We start from the raw sequence: 16,091 nt of genomic DNA on the forward strand, positions 1-16,091 counted from the left end.
GGGAAAGAAAAGGCTAGGTGGCGAATGGTAAAACCAATGTTGGGCATTGCTGGAAAAGCTTTAATCAAGGCGAAATATCAAGGGGTTCCCATTATAACCCAACCGCGTAAGGAACGCAAAATCCGGGAACATAACACCGATATGACGGAAACTAGGGCGGCAAGAGTGGAACAAAACACTAGGCGAGAGGCCGAGCCTTCCACCCTTTACCAAGTATATAGATGCATTAAGATAACATAGCAATATAATGATATCCCAACAAGTAAATAAATGTTCCAACAAGGAACGGCTCCAATCTTCACCTACAACTAGCAACGCTATAAGAGGGGCTGAGCAAAGCGGTAACATAGCCAATCAACGGTTTGCTAGGACAATGGTGGGTTAGAGGTTTGACATGGCAATTTGGGAGGCTGACAAGCAAAAGGTAGGCATCATAGCATTGGCATAGCGAGAGCGAGCAAACTAGCATAGCAAAGATAGTAGTGATTTCGAGGGTATGATCATCTTGCCTGCACAGTTGTCAGAGTTGACTGGATCCTCAAAAGCAAACTCAACGGGCTCCTTGTTAGCGAACTCGTCTCCCGGCTCTACCCAAACAAGACAACAAGCAACAAGGATACAATCAACCACGTGCAAACTCAATCAACACGATGCAAAGATGATATGCCATGCGGGATGCGATGCGGGATGCCAAATGCAAGATATGACAGGAAATGCATGAACCTGGCCTTAACTTGGAATTCCAAGGGTGCCACTGGAAAGATGAGATGAAATCGCTTGAAAACGATATAAAGAACGCCGGAATCGGAGTTACAGTTTGGAAATGGCAAGCGTTTCAAAAATGACACCGGTCTGCGATTTACAGCAAGTAGGCATCTAAATGCAATGAGATGAACATGCTACAGCACCCAAACATGACAACAAAATGCATGGCAGGGATGCACACAAGATTCTTAACAAAAGTCTAGCACTGAGCTACAGACAAATCATCCATTATGAGGTTCAAACAAGCATGGCAAAAACGCAAATGCAAAACTGATTTCAGACTTAGTGAAATTAACACTTGTCTCAAATTTCAGATCACGAAGCCCTCTTCGGAGCAGCAAAACAACATGATACATGACCTGATTAAGACAAATAAGAACATGGCATGGAGCTACTCAACAAGCTGAACAAAATACCCAAAGTGACCTGGGGCCAAAAGGGTTCACAAAATATACTAACAAGCCCACGAACATAGCTAAAACACAATCAGTTTTCAGACTTAGTGAAAACTGAGACATGCTGAAATATAACTCACGAAGGCATGTAAACGAGCTCGATGCACTCACTACAGTGCAAGTCATGGCAAGGCAAGCATACATCCATAAGGAAGGCACAAAATACAAGCTAGACATGGCAAGAACAATGGCATAGAATGCACGGATCAACTACAATAGCATCGGCAAAATCGCAAACGAGTTGACGATCTGCCCAGATTCACCATGAAGCAAAAGTAGAGCTCGATTGACTCAATCTAGGGTGCTCCAAAATTGCAAGTAAAGACATGGATGGATAGAGCATAATATGATTAACAAAACTCCTTTTATGATCATCCTCAAAAGAGGCACGGAACACTAGGAAACAAGCTGAACATATGGCATCATGAACTAAATAATCCCAGACTTAGTGAAAACTACTAAGTCCCTGAAACAGATTCACCAGGTGCCTCACTTTGCAAGCTTGCACAACTCACCACACACATCACAAAAATGCATGGGTTGCACCTCTGGAAAGAAGACAAAATCCTTAACAAAACATATGAAGGACTCAAGGGCATATCATGCACACAATAATCATGGCAAAAATGACAAAATTCTAAGATGAACTAGCAGATCTGACAATTAACTCACGAAGCCTCCTTCTAACAGCATTTCGGGCATCAAGATGAGCTCAAATGAAAATGATGCAATGGAATGTAATGATGTACTCGTCGAGGCGAACATTTTGATATACTATATGTCCAAATCGGAGCTACGGATGCAAAGTTACTGGGCCTCGAACAGAGCAACTTGGATCAAGAATTTCAGGACTTGGAGAAAATCCACCTCGCGAAAATTAGGGTTACTGTAGCTGGATCTAGATCGGGCACTGTTCCCGAGATTCGCCGCCGGGCACTGTTCACCAGGGAGGCGCCGGAGGAGGACGGGCTCGCCGGAGGAGGACGAGCGCGGCGAGGTGGCCGCGGTCACCGGCGGACGCGCGCGGTGGCCGGCGCGGCTCGGCGAGAAGCAGCGGTCGGCGCTGCGGCCTGGTACGGCGCCGGCGAGGAGAGGAGGCGGCAACGGCGGACTTGTGCGGCGGGGCGGCGTGCCGGAGTTGGAGAAGGCGGCGGCGGCTCGGGGGAGATGGCGGCGGGGCGCGGCGATGGAGGAGATGGGCCGCGGGGGCCCGGATCGGGCTCCGCGGGCTGGCGGCGGTGGGAGGCGGCGCCTGCCACGTGGCAGCTCGGGAGAGGGCGGCGGCGGTGTCCGGCTGGGTCGGATAATGTCCAGCGCGGCGCGGGGCGATTTCTAGGGTTTCGGAGAGGGAGAGAGATCCGAAAAACGGGGGGGGTCTATTTATAGGCATAAGTGGAGCTAGGAGAGTCCAAATGAGGTGCGGTTTTCGGCCACGCGATCGTGATCGAACGCTCTAGGACATGGAGCAGAGTTTGGTGGGTTTTGGGCCAAATTGGAGGGGTGTTGGACTGCAACACACACGAGGCCTTTTCGGTCCCTCGGTTAACCGTTGGAGTATCAAACGAAGTCCAAATGGCACGAAACTTGACAGGCGGTCTACCGGTAGTAAACCAAGGCCGCTTGGCAAGTCTCGGTCCAATCCGGAAATGTTTAATCCCCACACACGAAAGAAATCTAGAAATGATCACCGGAGGAGAACGAAGCACCGGAATGCAAAACGGACAACGGGGAAAATGCTCGAATGCATGAGACGAACACGTATGCGAATGCAATGCACATGATGACATGATATGAGATGCATGAAAACTAAAACAACACACGGAGACAAAGACCCGAACCCGAGAAATAAATATAACTTAACGCCGGAAACGGCAAGAGTTGGAGTACAAATTGGGAAAGTTACATCCGGGGTGTTACATAGCAATCACACACTTATTACATCGAGAGTCTAAAAAGAGAACTTATTACAATAAATATGGCTTAAGGCCATCTAATAACGATAACAGCGGAAGGCTTGGAAGATAAGTGAGTCCATCAACTCCAACAGCATCACTGAGTATAGAACCACGACCTAAAAGCACCTTAGTCGTCGTCTGAAAAGTCTGCAACATTAACGTTGCAGCCCGAAATGGGTCAGCACATGGAATATGCTGGCAATGTAACACATAGAGAGTAATGGAAGAAATAGGCTATACTATATGCATATTTGGCTGCTAGAAAGCTCTATGGTTACAGTTTTGCATAAAGCCAATTTTTCCCTACGGCAAAGGAATAAATTTTTATTTAACTATCATGGTAGTTGTTAAACATTGAGAATGGTTGCCAGCATTCTCAATCCCAATTAAACATCATCACTAAACAAAACCCAACAAATTAATTTTAGAGTAACATGATGAGATTCACACGATAATCCAGGTACTAGATACTCAAGATGTCCATAACCGGGGACACAGCTAATCATGATTAGTTTATACACTCTGCAGAGGTTTGCGCACTTTTCCCCACAAGACTCGATCTCCTCCGTTTGATTTCTCGCACTACATGGTGTTTGAGAACCGGATGACCGAGACATAGTCTTTCAGAAGCGCGCACTTTTCCCCACAAGACTCGATCTCCTCCGTTTGATTTCTCGCACTACATGGTGTTTGAGAACCGGATGACCGAGACATAGTCTTTCAGAAGCGCTAGCACCTTACGATCGGGTAGATCGTTACACCTACTTTCCCCGACATCTACTAGTCTACCACCGTAAGAGTTCGCAGGACGTAATCAACTATGCTAGAGCCCATAGTAGCTTGTGGCTGCACACGGAAGTTTCTAGCATGAATAATCTCATGATCCCTTTGAGCCTGGGTGGCGGTCCAAAAGAAAACAGGTAATCACTGGAATACCCAGGTGCCTCAATCCACCCAGATGTGTATTTAAGATGCCACCTTAGATAAACCATTAATTTAACAATCTCACATCTGTCATGGATACACCCACCCAATCCACGTCTACTAGCATAGCATAGCATAATAAGCAACGTAGAAGTAACTCCCAAAGGTTTGATAATAACAGGTAATAGGTACTACCTCATCTACTTCCCAAACCCACAATTTAATTAGATCCTAATCATGCAATGTGTGAGGATTGATCTAATGCAATAAAACTGGGTAATTGGAAGTATGATCAAAGTGTTACTTGCCTTGCTGATGATCCGCAAAACCTAGCGATTCGAAGTAGCAAGCGGCGCACTCCGGGTACTCTATCACAAACAAACAAGCATACAATAAGTACTCAACTAATGCACAGGCAAAACTCGAATAAAATATCTAACCAGAAAGTTCAACTTAAGAACTCCGGTTGGCAAAAAGAATCAAATCAAACAACGCAACGAAAGACAAACGGCAAAAGAAACAAGCTTTGTTTACTATTCTGTATCTAGGGCAATTTTTACAGTGGAAAAAACTTGTTTGAGTTGGTTAAAGGAAAGAGGGTTTTGAGACGAAACTCCAGGTGCTTGAATCGCGTGATTCCGATAAACGAGCGAAAAGTTAGACTAGAACGAAAAACGGATCAGGAATCGCGATCAGAAAAATCGCGGATTTAATCCGAGAAAAAGAAAACGACGAACAGATTAACGAACGAACGTTCGTTATCTGGATCTAATCGAAGAACGCGTTCGTTAAAACGAATGAATGGGGGAACGCTCGCTAAGTAAATAAACCAGAAAAACCGATCTATAAAAAAATGAACGAACTAAAAAGACCGAACGATCTACCTCAGGCGGCGGCGGATCCGGCGGCGGCGGCGGCGGCGGGCAGGCGGCGGGCGGCGGCGGGCTAGGGTTAGGTGCGGGTGGCGGCTGGGCCTCCCCGGCTATTTAAAGCCGGCCGGGCCAAGTGTCCAGGTCGGACACGGCCCGGTAAGTCGGTTGCGCGTTTTTTTTAAATAGTTACACTCAAAAAGTTACATCCGGGGTGTTACATAGCAATCACACACTTATTACATCGAGAGTCTCAAAAGAGAACTTATTACAATAAATATGGCTTAAGGCCATCTAATAACGATAACAGCGGAAGGCTTGGAAGATAAGTGAGTCCATCAACTCAAACGGCATCACTGAGTATAGAACCACGACCTAAAAGCACCTTAATCGTCGTCTGAAAAGTCTGCAACATTAACGTTGCAGCCCGAAACGGGTCAGCACATGCAATATGCTGGCAATGTAAAACATAGAGAGTAATGGAAGAAATAGGATATACTATCTGCATATTTGGCTGGTGGAAAGCTCTATGGTTACAGTTTTGCGTAAAGGTAATTTTTCCCTACTGCAAAGGAATAAATTTTTATTTAACTATCATGGTAGTTGTTAAACATTGAGAATGGTTGACAGCATTCTCAATCCCAATTAAACATCATCATTAAACAAAACCCAACAAATTAATTTTAGAGTAACATGATGAGATTCACATGATAATCCAGGTACTAGATACTCAAGATGTCCATAACCGGGGTCACGGCTAATCATGATTAGTTTATACACTCTGCAGAGGTTTGCGAACTTTTCCCCACAAGACATGATCTCCTCCGTTTGATTTCTCGCACTACATGGTGTTTGAGAACCGGATGACCGAGACATAGTCTTTCAGAAGCGCTAGCACCTTACGATCGGGTAGACCGTTACACCTACTTTCCCCTACATCTGCTAGTCTACCACTTTAAGAGTTCACATGACTTAATCAACTATGCTAGAGCCCATAGTAGCTTGTGGCTGCACACGGAAGTTTCTAGCATGAATAATCTCATGATCCCTTTGAGCCTGGGTGGCGGTCCAAAAGAAAACAGACAATCGCTGGAATACCCAGGTGCCTCAATCCACCCAGATGTGTATTTAAGTTGCCACCTTAGATAAACCATTAATTTAACAATCTCACATCTGTCATGGATACACTCACCCAATCCACGTCTACTAGCATAGCATAGCATAATAAGCAACGTAGAAGTAACTCCCAAAGGTTTGATAATAACAGGTAATAGGTACTACCTCATCTACTTCCCAAACCCACAATTTAATTAGATCCTAATCATGCAATGTGTGATCTAAGTGTTACTTGCCTTGCTGATGATCCGCAAAACCTAGCGATTCGAAGTAGCAAGCGGCGCACTCCGGGTACTCTATCACAAACGAACAAGCATACAATAAGTACTCAACTAATGCACAGGTAAAACTCGAATAAGAGATCTAACCAGAAAGTTCAACTTAAGAACTCCGGTTGGCAAAAAGAATCAAATCGAACGAAGCAACTAAAGACAATCGGCAAAAGAAACAAGCTTCGTTTACTATTCGGGATCTAGGGCAATTTTTACAGTGGCAAAAACTTGTTTGAGTTGGTTAAACGGAAAGAGGGTTTTGAGACGAAACTCTAGGCGCTTGAATCGCCTGATTCCGATAAACGAGCGAAAAGTTAGACTAGAAGGAAAACGGATCAGGAATCGCGATCAGAAAAATCGCGGATTTATTCTGAGAAAAAGAATACGACGAACAGATTAACGAACGAACGTTCACTAACTGGATCTAATCGAAGAACGTGTTCGTTAAAACGAACGAACGGGGGAACGCTCGCTAAGTAAATAAACCGGAAAAACCGATCTATAAAAAAACGAACGAACTAAAAAAACGGACGAAACTGACGGAAAACCGATCGGTTTTTAAAAAAACCGGCGGTGAGATCTACCTCCGGCGGTGGCGGATCCGGCGGCGGCGGCAGGTGGCGGCTAGGGAGGGCGGCGGCGCACGGCGCGACAGGCGGCGGCGTGCTAGGGTTTGGTGGGGGTGGCAGCTCGGCCTCCCCGGCTATTTAAAGTAGGTCGGGCCAAGTGTCCAGGTCGGACACGGCCCGGTAAGTCGGTTGCGCGTTTTTTTTAAATAGTTACACTCAAAAAAAACAAAAGGAATATTAAACGGACTCCAAAAATCCAGAAATAAATTTTCCCCGGCTTCTAAAATCAAGCCGCACGGGATGAACATTTATTTGGGGCCTAAATGCAATTTCGAAAAACACGCATTTTTCCTAAATTCAAATAAAATAGTAAATAAAACCAAAATAAAATCTTATTTGATTTTTTATTAAATCCTCAGTATTTCTTTATTTTTGGGAAAGTCATTTTATTCCCGCTCTCATATTTTGATAATAGAAATAATTGAAGATAAAATAAATAAAATCAAATGATCCTATTTTCAAAATTTGAGAAAACTCAAATATGAAAATAACGAAATCCCCAACTCTCTCCGAGGGTCCTTGAGTTGCGTAGAATTTTCTAGGATCAACCAAAATGCAATGAAATATGATATGCAAATGATGATCTAGTGTATAACATTCCAAATTGAAAATTTGGGATGTTACACAAGTTCTATCGACCACCGATACAACTCTACGCACGCTTAACGTTCGCTTTACCTAGAACAAGTATGAAACTAGAAGTACTTTGTAGGTGTTGTTGGATAGGTTTGCAAGATAATAAAGAGCGCGTAAATAAAAAGTGGGGGCTGTTTAGATGAAGACACAACTAAGTTAGTTTTAGTAGAGATCTTGTTGTCACACAAGAAAGTTATTTGTCCCTAGGCAATCGATAACTAGACCGGTAATCATTATTGCAATTTTATTTGAGGGAGAGTCATAAGCTAACATACTTTCTCTTCTTGGATCATATGCACTTATGATTGGAACTCTAGCAAGCATCTGCAACTACTAAAGATCATTAAGGTAAAACCCAACCATAGCATTATAAGGCATCAAGTCCTCTTTATTCCCATACGCAAACAACCTACTTACTCGGGTATGTGTTTCTATCACTCACACCACCCACCATAAACAAATCATGAACATATTACGAACGCTACAGCGGGGATCCCTCATGCTTGCGCGACACGGAGAGCACCATAGGACAACACCAATAATAAAACATGCAACTCAAACCAATCACGATCATCAATTAACCCATAGGACAAAATGGATCTACTCAAACATCATAGGATAGCCATACATCATTGGGACATAATATATAGCATTGAGCACCATGTTTAAGTAGAGATTACAATGGGTAAAAGACGGGTTACACCGCTGCATAGAGGGGGGGAAGAGTTGGTGATGATGGCGGTGATGTTGTTGGTGTAGATTGCGGTGATGATGATGGCCCCGGCGGTGTTCCGGTGCCACCGGGAGAGAGGGGGAGAGGGCCCCCTTCTTCTTAGATGGGAGAAGGGTTTCCGCTCTGGTCCATGGCATCCATGGCACGGGAGGGGCGAGAGCCCCTCCGAGATTGGATCTGTCTCTCTGTCTCTCTCTGTTTCTGCGTTCCCTGATTCTGCCCCTTCACCGTTTCCTAAATTCCCGGAGATCCGTAACTTTGATTGTGCTGAATTTTGGACACGATTTTTATCCGGATATTAGCTTTCTTGCGGCGAAAGAAGGACACCAACGGCCTTATGGGGTGGCCACGAGGGTCAGGGGCGCACCCCCTGCCTCGTGGGCCCCTCGAGCATCGTCTCGCATTGATTTCACTTCCCAAAATTCACATATATTCCAAGAAAATCTGCATCAGTTTTTATCCCGTTTGGACTCAGTTTGATATGGATTTTCTGCGAAACAAAAAAACATGCAACAAACAGGAACTGGCACTGGGAACTGGATCAATATGTTAGTCCCAAAAATAGTATAAAAAGTTGCCAAAAGTATATGAAAGTTGTATAATATTGGCATGGAACAATCAAAAATTATGGATACGACTGAGACATATCAGGCCGCGGCGGCGGAGCGTGCGATGGCCCTGCCTTTCAACGATGGTGTGGCGGCAACGGTGGCCAGCAACAGCTGCCGACGGGCACCGGCGGCGGGGCGTGTGGTGGGTGTTCCGCACACCCAATAGGGACGCCACACGCACTACAGTACGTCGGGGACTGCGCCGCCGCCGCGGTGTAGCCTCCCAGCTGGAGCTGTCCTCTGATGACGGCGGAGTGGCTGAGCGACGACGACGGACCGGTGCCATTGGCGATTGTGGGAGAAGCAGACAAGATAAGCTACAAGGAGGGAGGGGAAAATGCGACGCAGGACTCACCGGCTGTGAGGGTTTTTATAGCAGGCCGGTAAGCATTGGGATTTTTGGGGATTTCACCGAGTCGGGAAGGTAGCTTGCGCGGGAACCTACGAGGTTGCGCAGGAATAGGCTCATCGACGATTCATTCGCGCCACCGCTTGGCCAAAAGAACGCCTCCGCGCTCAGCGCAAGCTTGCGCTGTAAGCCGTCGGCGGCAGCGGGGTGACAAGACGTGCGAGAGGAGGACGAAAGGCCACATACACATACGGTTAATAAAAAAACGTTTGCGATTTAATTACCTACTGTACCACCATCTTGGTTTATAAGTATGATTTAACTAATAAAATACGAATGCATGTCGCCAAAGATTATATAGTTGGATTTGTATTCGAACATAGTTTCCAATTATATAATTTTTAAAACATGCATTAACATTTTGTTAGTTAAATTTGAGGGCAAAGTATGGCACAGAATATAAAGGAGACTATAGACAAGACGGAGGTGGTAGCACTTGGCCGCTCTCTATGCAGCGACGCAACTGTTGGCCGACTTGTAGGCTACCATTTCCTGCCTCTTCAACTGCTCTATGCGTGTGGTTTCTTGCGGTTCAGGCGGCCGCGACACGCTCTGCTCGCATCCCGCCATGCGCGCTCTACTATCGCGTCCCTCCCGGTGCTCTGCCCTCGTCCCTCCATGTGCGCTGCCGGTGTTTGGGGCCGGCACATGATCACGCACATTCGTGTGCAAGCGGTTGCACCGGGCGCGGTGCGACGATGCAGTTACTCGCTGCAAAAACTGCCATGTGGACGCACTGAGAATCCACGCTGCCCAGCCCCCTTTTATTCCTGCGGCCATTTACCTTCATCTCTCGTCTCACACGACACAATAAGCACACCCACGAGGACACATACAGAGAGGACATCCAGCGGTTCCAATGGCGCTCCCCGTGGCTCCAATGGCGCTCCCAGCAGCCGACAACGACAACGGCGGGCAGTTCACCACGCATCACGTAGTGGACACCCACGTGAGGGGGAAGGCCCTCTCGAGGGTGTACACGAACGATCCGGTCTCGGTGGAGAGCTCCATCCAAACTATGGGGCAGTTCCTTGCCGAGGACAAGTACTGAGTGGTCGGCTTAGACCTCGAGTACACCATCGGTCGTCCCGGGCACGATCAGAAGGTTGTCATCGCCCAGTTGTGCATGCGACATGACGTACTCATCTACCACTGCCACCTTGCCACAAGGCCTTGCGAGCGTTTCTCTAGGTTTATCGACAGCTCCGACTACAGTTTCACTATGGTGGACACCACCAACGATCTAAAAGCGCTCAAGGTTTCGGACTTGAAATGCCCGAATCTTGTCAACATCCAAAGCCACTACAAGGTCTGGGGCAGCGACAAAAACAAACCGAACTCCCTGGTTGACCTCGCCCCAGCCAAATTCGACCCCTACTACATGAAGATGAAGAATGAGAGCAATAAGGACAAGAACGCCTGGCACAATGTGTGGCATAAGAGACTGCATGAACAACATGTCAAGTACGCAGCCATGGACGCGTACACAAGCTACGAGATGTACAGGTGGATCATTGACATGAGGAATTGTCTTCTTCCTGACCCAGATGAGGGATCGAGCCACATAGAAGTGGCGGGAGCGTCACAAGAAGTAGATGACTAGACGACCGTTTCTCCTACTTTAGAATGCACACAATTGTTTATTGAGGTGTGTGCGAATGATCTATATAGTTAGTTATGTAATTGGATGTTTATTCCAGTTATATATATACATGTTATTCTAGTGTAGACAGAGCAAATCACACAGCTTATTAGCAGCAATTGTCTGTGTTATTATTGGTCTTCGCACACATTTCTGATTACGGACCTGTTTGCCGCGTATCACACACACCATGATCTAGCTGACCGTTTCTTTTGTGTTGCCTAATCACAAAAAATTCATCTGAGTGAACTGTATGCTCTATATCGCATACGCCTTCATCAAGCTGCCCGTTTCTTTTGTTCCACCTCATCGCAAATAGTTCATTGAGCTGAACCTATGCCCTGCATCACACACAGAACTAAAATCTGAACCGTGTTTGAGAGCTCCGCCATCGCAAACGTTTTTTAGCTTTTTTGACGGTTCTTTTACACCACCGTTTGCGATTACGGCATCGCACACAGTTTCGTCGAAGGGTCTCTGATCATAGTGTCACGTTTGGACCATCCTGAAGTAGTGTATACTCTTGATGATTTAAAGGGCATTAGTCCCACTCTATGTCAGCACGAAATTAATATGGAACCTGATGCTAAACCCGTTGTTGATCACCAATATCAGTTAAATCCAAAGATGAAGGAAGTGGTAAGAACGGAAATCTTAAAGCTTCTAGAAGTAGGTATAATCTATCCTATAGCTGATAGCAGATGGGTAAGTCATGTTCATTGTGTCCCTAAGAAAGGAGGTATAATTGTTGTTCCTAATGATAAGAATGAACTTATTCCACAAAGAATTGTTACATGCTATAGAATGGTAATTGATTTTAGAAAATTAATCAAAGCAACTAGAAAAGATCATTACCCTCTGCCTTTTATTGATCTAATGCTTTAAAGATTATCTAAGCACACACATTTTTGCTTCCTTGATGGATATTCGGTTTTTTCACAAATACCTGTTTCTCAACCTGATCAAGAAAATACCGCGTTTACTTGTCCCTTTGGAACCTATGCTTATAGATGTATGCCTTTCGGTTTATGTAATGCACCTGCTACCTTTCAAATATGTATGACTACTATATTCTCTGACTTTTGTGAAAAGATTGTTGAGGTTTTCATGGATGAATTCTTTGTTTATGGGAAGTCTTTTGATGATTGTTTAAGCAATCTCGATCGAGTTTTGCAGAGATGTGAACAAACAAATCTGGTCTTGAATTGGGAGAAGTGTCACTTTATGGTTAATGAAGGCATTGTCTTGGGTCATAAATTTCTGAAAGAGGTATTGAAGTGGACCAAGCTAAGGTTGATGCAATTGAGAAAATGACATATCCTAAAGATATAAAAGGTATTCGTAGTTTCTTAGGTCATGCTGGTTTCTATAGGAGATATATTATAGACTTTTCTAAAATTTCTAGGCCTCTTACGAATCTTTTCCAAAAGGATATCCCTTTTGTTTTTGATGATGATTGTTCAGAAGCCTTTGAAACACTCAAGAAAGCCTTAATTTCTGCACCTATTGTTCAACCACCTGATTGGAACTTGCCTTCTGAAATTATGTGTGATGAGTGATTATACTGTTGGTGTTGTTCTAGGACAAAGAGTTGATAAGAAATTGAATGTTATTCATTATGCTAGTAAAACTCTAGACAGTGCTCAAACAAATTATGCTACTACTGAAAAAGAATTCTTAGCAGTGGTGTTTGCTTGTGATAAATTTAGACCTTATATTGTTGATTCCAAAGTAACTGTTCACATAGACCATGATGCTATTATATATCTTATGGAAAATAAAGATGCTAAACCTAGACTCATTCAATGGGTTTTCTTGTTACAAGAATTTGATTTACATATCATTTATAGAAAAGGAGCTGAGAACCTAGAAGCTGATAATTTGTCTAGGCTTGAAAATTTGCCTGATGACCCACTACCTATTGATGATAGTTTTACTGATGAGCAGTTAGCTGCAACAAATGTTGCTCTTAATACTCCTTGGTATGCTGATTATGCTAATTAGATTGTTGCTGAATATTTACCACCTAGCTTTACATACCAACAAAACAAAAAATTCTTCTATGATTTAAGACATTACTTTTGGTATGACCAGGGACAAACCTAGTAGATGGTATTATTAGACGTTGTGTACCTGAGCATGATCAGGGACAAATCTTACGGAAATGTCACTCCAAAGCTTATGGAGGACATCATGTTGGAGATACAACTGCTCACAAGGTATTGCAATCCAGATTTTATTGGCCTACTCTCTTCAAAGATGCCCGTAAGTTCGTCTTATCTTGTGATGAATGTCAAAGAATAGGTAATATCGGTAAGCGTCAAGAAATGCCTATGAATTACTCACTTGCTGTTGAAACATTTGATGTTTGGGGATTTGATTACATGGGACCTTTTCCTTCCTCTAATGGGTATAACCATATTTTGGTTGATGTTGATTAGGTTACTAAATGGGTAGAAGCTATTCCAATCAGTAGTGCTGATCACAACACCTCTATTAAAATGCTTAAGGACATTATTTTCCCAAGGTTTGGAGTCCCTAAATATTTAATGACAGATGGTGGTTCACACTTTATTCATGGTGCTTTTCGTAAAATGCTTGCCAAGTATGATGATAACCATAGAATTGCATCACCCTATCATCCTCAGTCTAGTGGTCAAGTTGAACTTAGCAATAGAGAAATAAAATTAATTTTGCAAAAGACTATTAATAGGTCGAGGAAGAATTGGTCTAAGAAATTAGATGATGCACTTTTGGCTTATAGAACAACATATAAAAATCCTATGGGTATGTCTCCATATAAAATGGTTTATGGAAAAGCTTGTCATTTGCCTCTTGAGTTAGAACATAAAGCATATTGCGACGTCAAAGAGCTCAATTATGATTTCAAACTTGCTGGTGAAAAGAGGTTATTTGATATCAGCTCTTTAGATGAATGGAGAACCCAAGCTTATGAAAATGCAAAATTATTCAAAGAAAAGTAAAAAGATGGTGAGGGAGTCCTCGATTAGGGGGCATCCGGACGGCTGGACTATATCCTTTGGCCCAACTGTCGGACTATGAAGATACAAGATTTTCGACTTCGTCTCGTGTCCGAATGGGACTCTCCTTGGCGTGGAAGGCAAGCTTGGCAATACGGATATGTAGATCTCCTTCCTTGTAACCGACTCTGTGTAACCCTAGCCCCCTCCGGTGTCTATATAAGCCGGAGGGTTTAGTCTGTAGAACAACAACAATCATACCATAAGCTAGATTCTAGGGTTTAGCCTCTCTGATCTCGTGGTAGATCAACTCTTGTAATACTCATATCATCAAGAACAATCAAGCAGGACGTAGGGTTTTACCACCATCTAGAGGGCCCGAACCTGGGTAAACATCATGTCCCCTGCCTCCTGTTACCATCTGCCTTAGACGCACAGTTCGGGACTCCCTACCCGAGATCCGCCGGTTTTGACACTGACATTGGTGCTTTCATTGAGAGTTCCACTATGCCGTCACCGTAAGGAAGGATGCCTCATCTTGTTGTTAAAAACAACATTACCGCCGGGGGAGCCCTGGCTGTCGGACAAACTCTCCGGCTAGGCAGTTTCATCATGACCGCCCGTTCGGCTATTGCACCGACGATGACTTCTCGGGTCATTGAAAACAGCCTCCACGTCGGCTCGGAATTTGCCGAACAGATGGATCCAGTGGAGCTCTCATCCCTAAACGAGCTCTTGGATTGCATCGCCGCCTCGGGAGTCGCTACAGACTATGATCGGATTGGGCTTAAACCTGATCAAAGGGAGATTAACTCTCCACCGATCACCCATCATATTGCGGTGGTGGAGGAACAATGTGGCAATTCTTCCTCTATCTTGAGGACTAACTATGTCCGGATTCCTGAGCTCTCCGAGCCGGATACCCGTTTACGGGAGGACATCACCCAAGCCCTGAACCTAGAGTCAGGCGGCGGGCCAGACTTATCGGGCAACATCCCGAAACCCGAACTTCCAAGATTGGAAACACCCCGGCCCCTAGGTCTCAGATCGGGTAAGGGTTCGGACTCAAAGCCACCCACCCACCCAAGCATAAACGATCTTTCCCACATCAGGCAAGCGCCCCAGGAAACAATACATCATTATTGGGCCAGATTCCTCCTTGTGATGAACAAGGTTAAGGACTATCGCGAGGAAGTCACAGTCTCATTTTTCCGCAATAATTGCACGGACAAGGGAATCCTTAACGCCATAAGTCGCCGTGACATATCACGCTTCGCTGACTTGGCGTCCATAGTACGAAAGTACTGTGCGATGGAAAGCGCCTGGAAACCGAAACGAAATTTTGGGATAATCCAGCTCCAAATATACACCCAGTCCGAAGTAAAAGGGTGCACTATCATAAGACACCCGAGTTATTACAAAGAAGCAAAAACCCTCTACAGGGCGTGGAACCGTATTGGAGGGATGGCTCAACGGACCCTGCAAAATTCATAGTACAGCGGATACCATACCAACACACAGCCTTAGAGCATGTTGGATACTTCGGAAGGTGGCCAAAAGTGGTGAGGATCTTCTCATCCCAGATGCCACAGAGCACCATCCCGTGGATAACAATACGGTATTAACAGTCTTTGAGACCTTCGCATCAAATAATAGGCGCAAGCGAACACTCCGCAGCCTTGCCGAAATCTGCCACGTGGCAGCAATAAACCCATGGAGTGACACGGCTATTACCTTCAATGCCAGTGACGAACCTAGATTCTAAATAGCCCGAGCACCAGCTGCATTGGTCCTCAGTGCAATTGTGGACGGCTTTCGACTCACCAAAGTACTCATGGACGGCGGCAGTGGATTAAACCTCATCTATGAGGAAACTCTTCAAAAAATGGAAATAGACTAGAACCGCATTGAGCAAAGCAGCACAACCTTCAGAGGAATCATCCCCAGTCGGGAAGCAAGCTATGCTGGGAAAATCACACTAGATGTGGTATTCGGCACGCCGGAGAACTATAGGTCCAAAGAAATTACATTCCAAGTGGCCCCGTCCAGTAGCGAATACCACGCCCTTTTAGGGCGGGAGGCGTTCACAATCTT

Source organism: Triticum urartu, chromosome 1A, assembly GCF_056163025.1.
Source record: "Triticum urartu cultivar PI428250 chromosome 1A, HENAU_Tu73, whole genome shotgun sequence".
Lineage (NCBI taxonomy): Eukaryota > Viridiplantae > Streptophyta > Magnoliopsida > Poales > Poaceae > Triticum > Triticum urartu.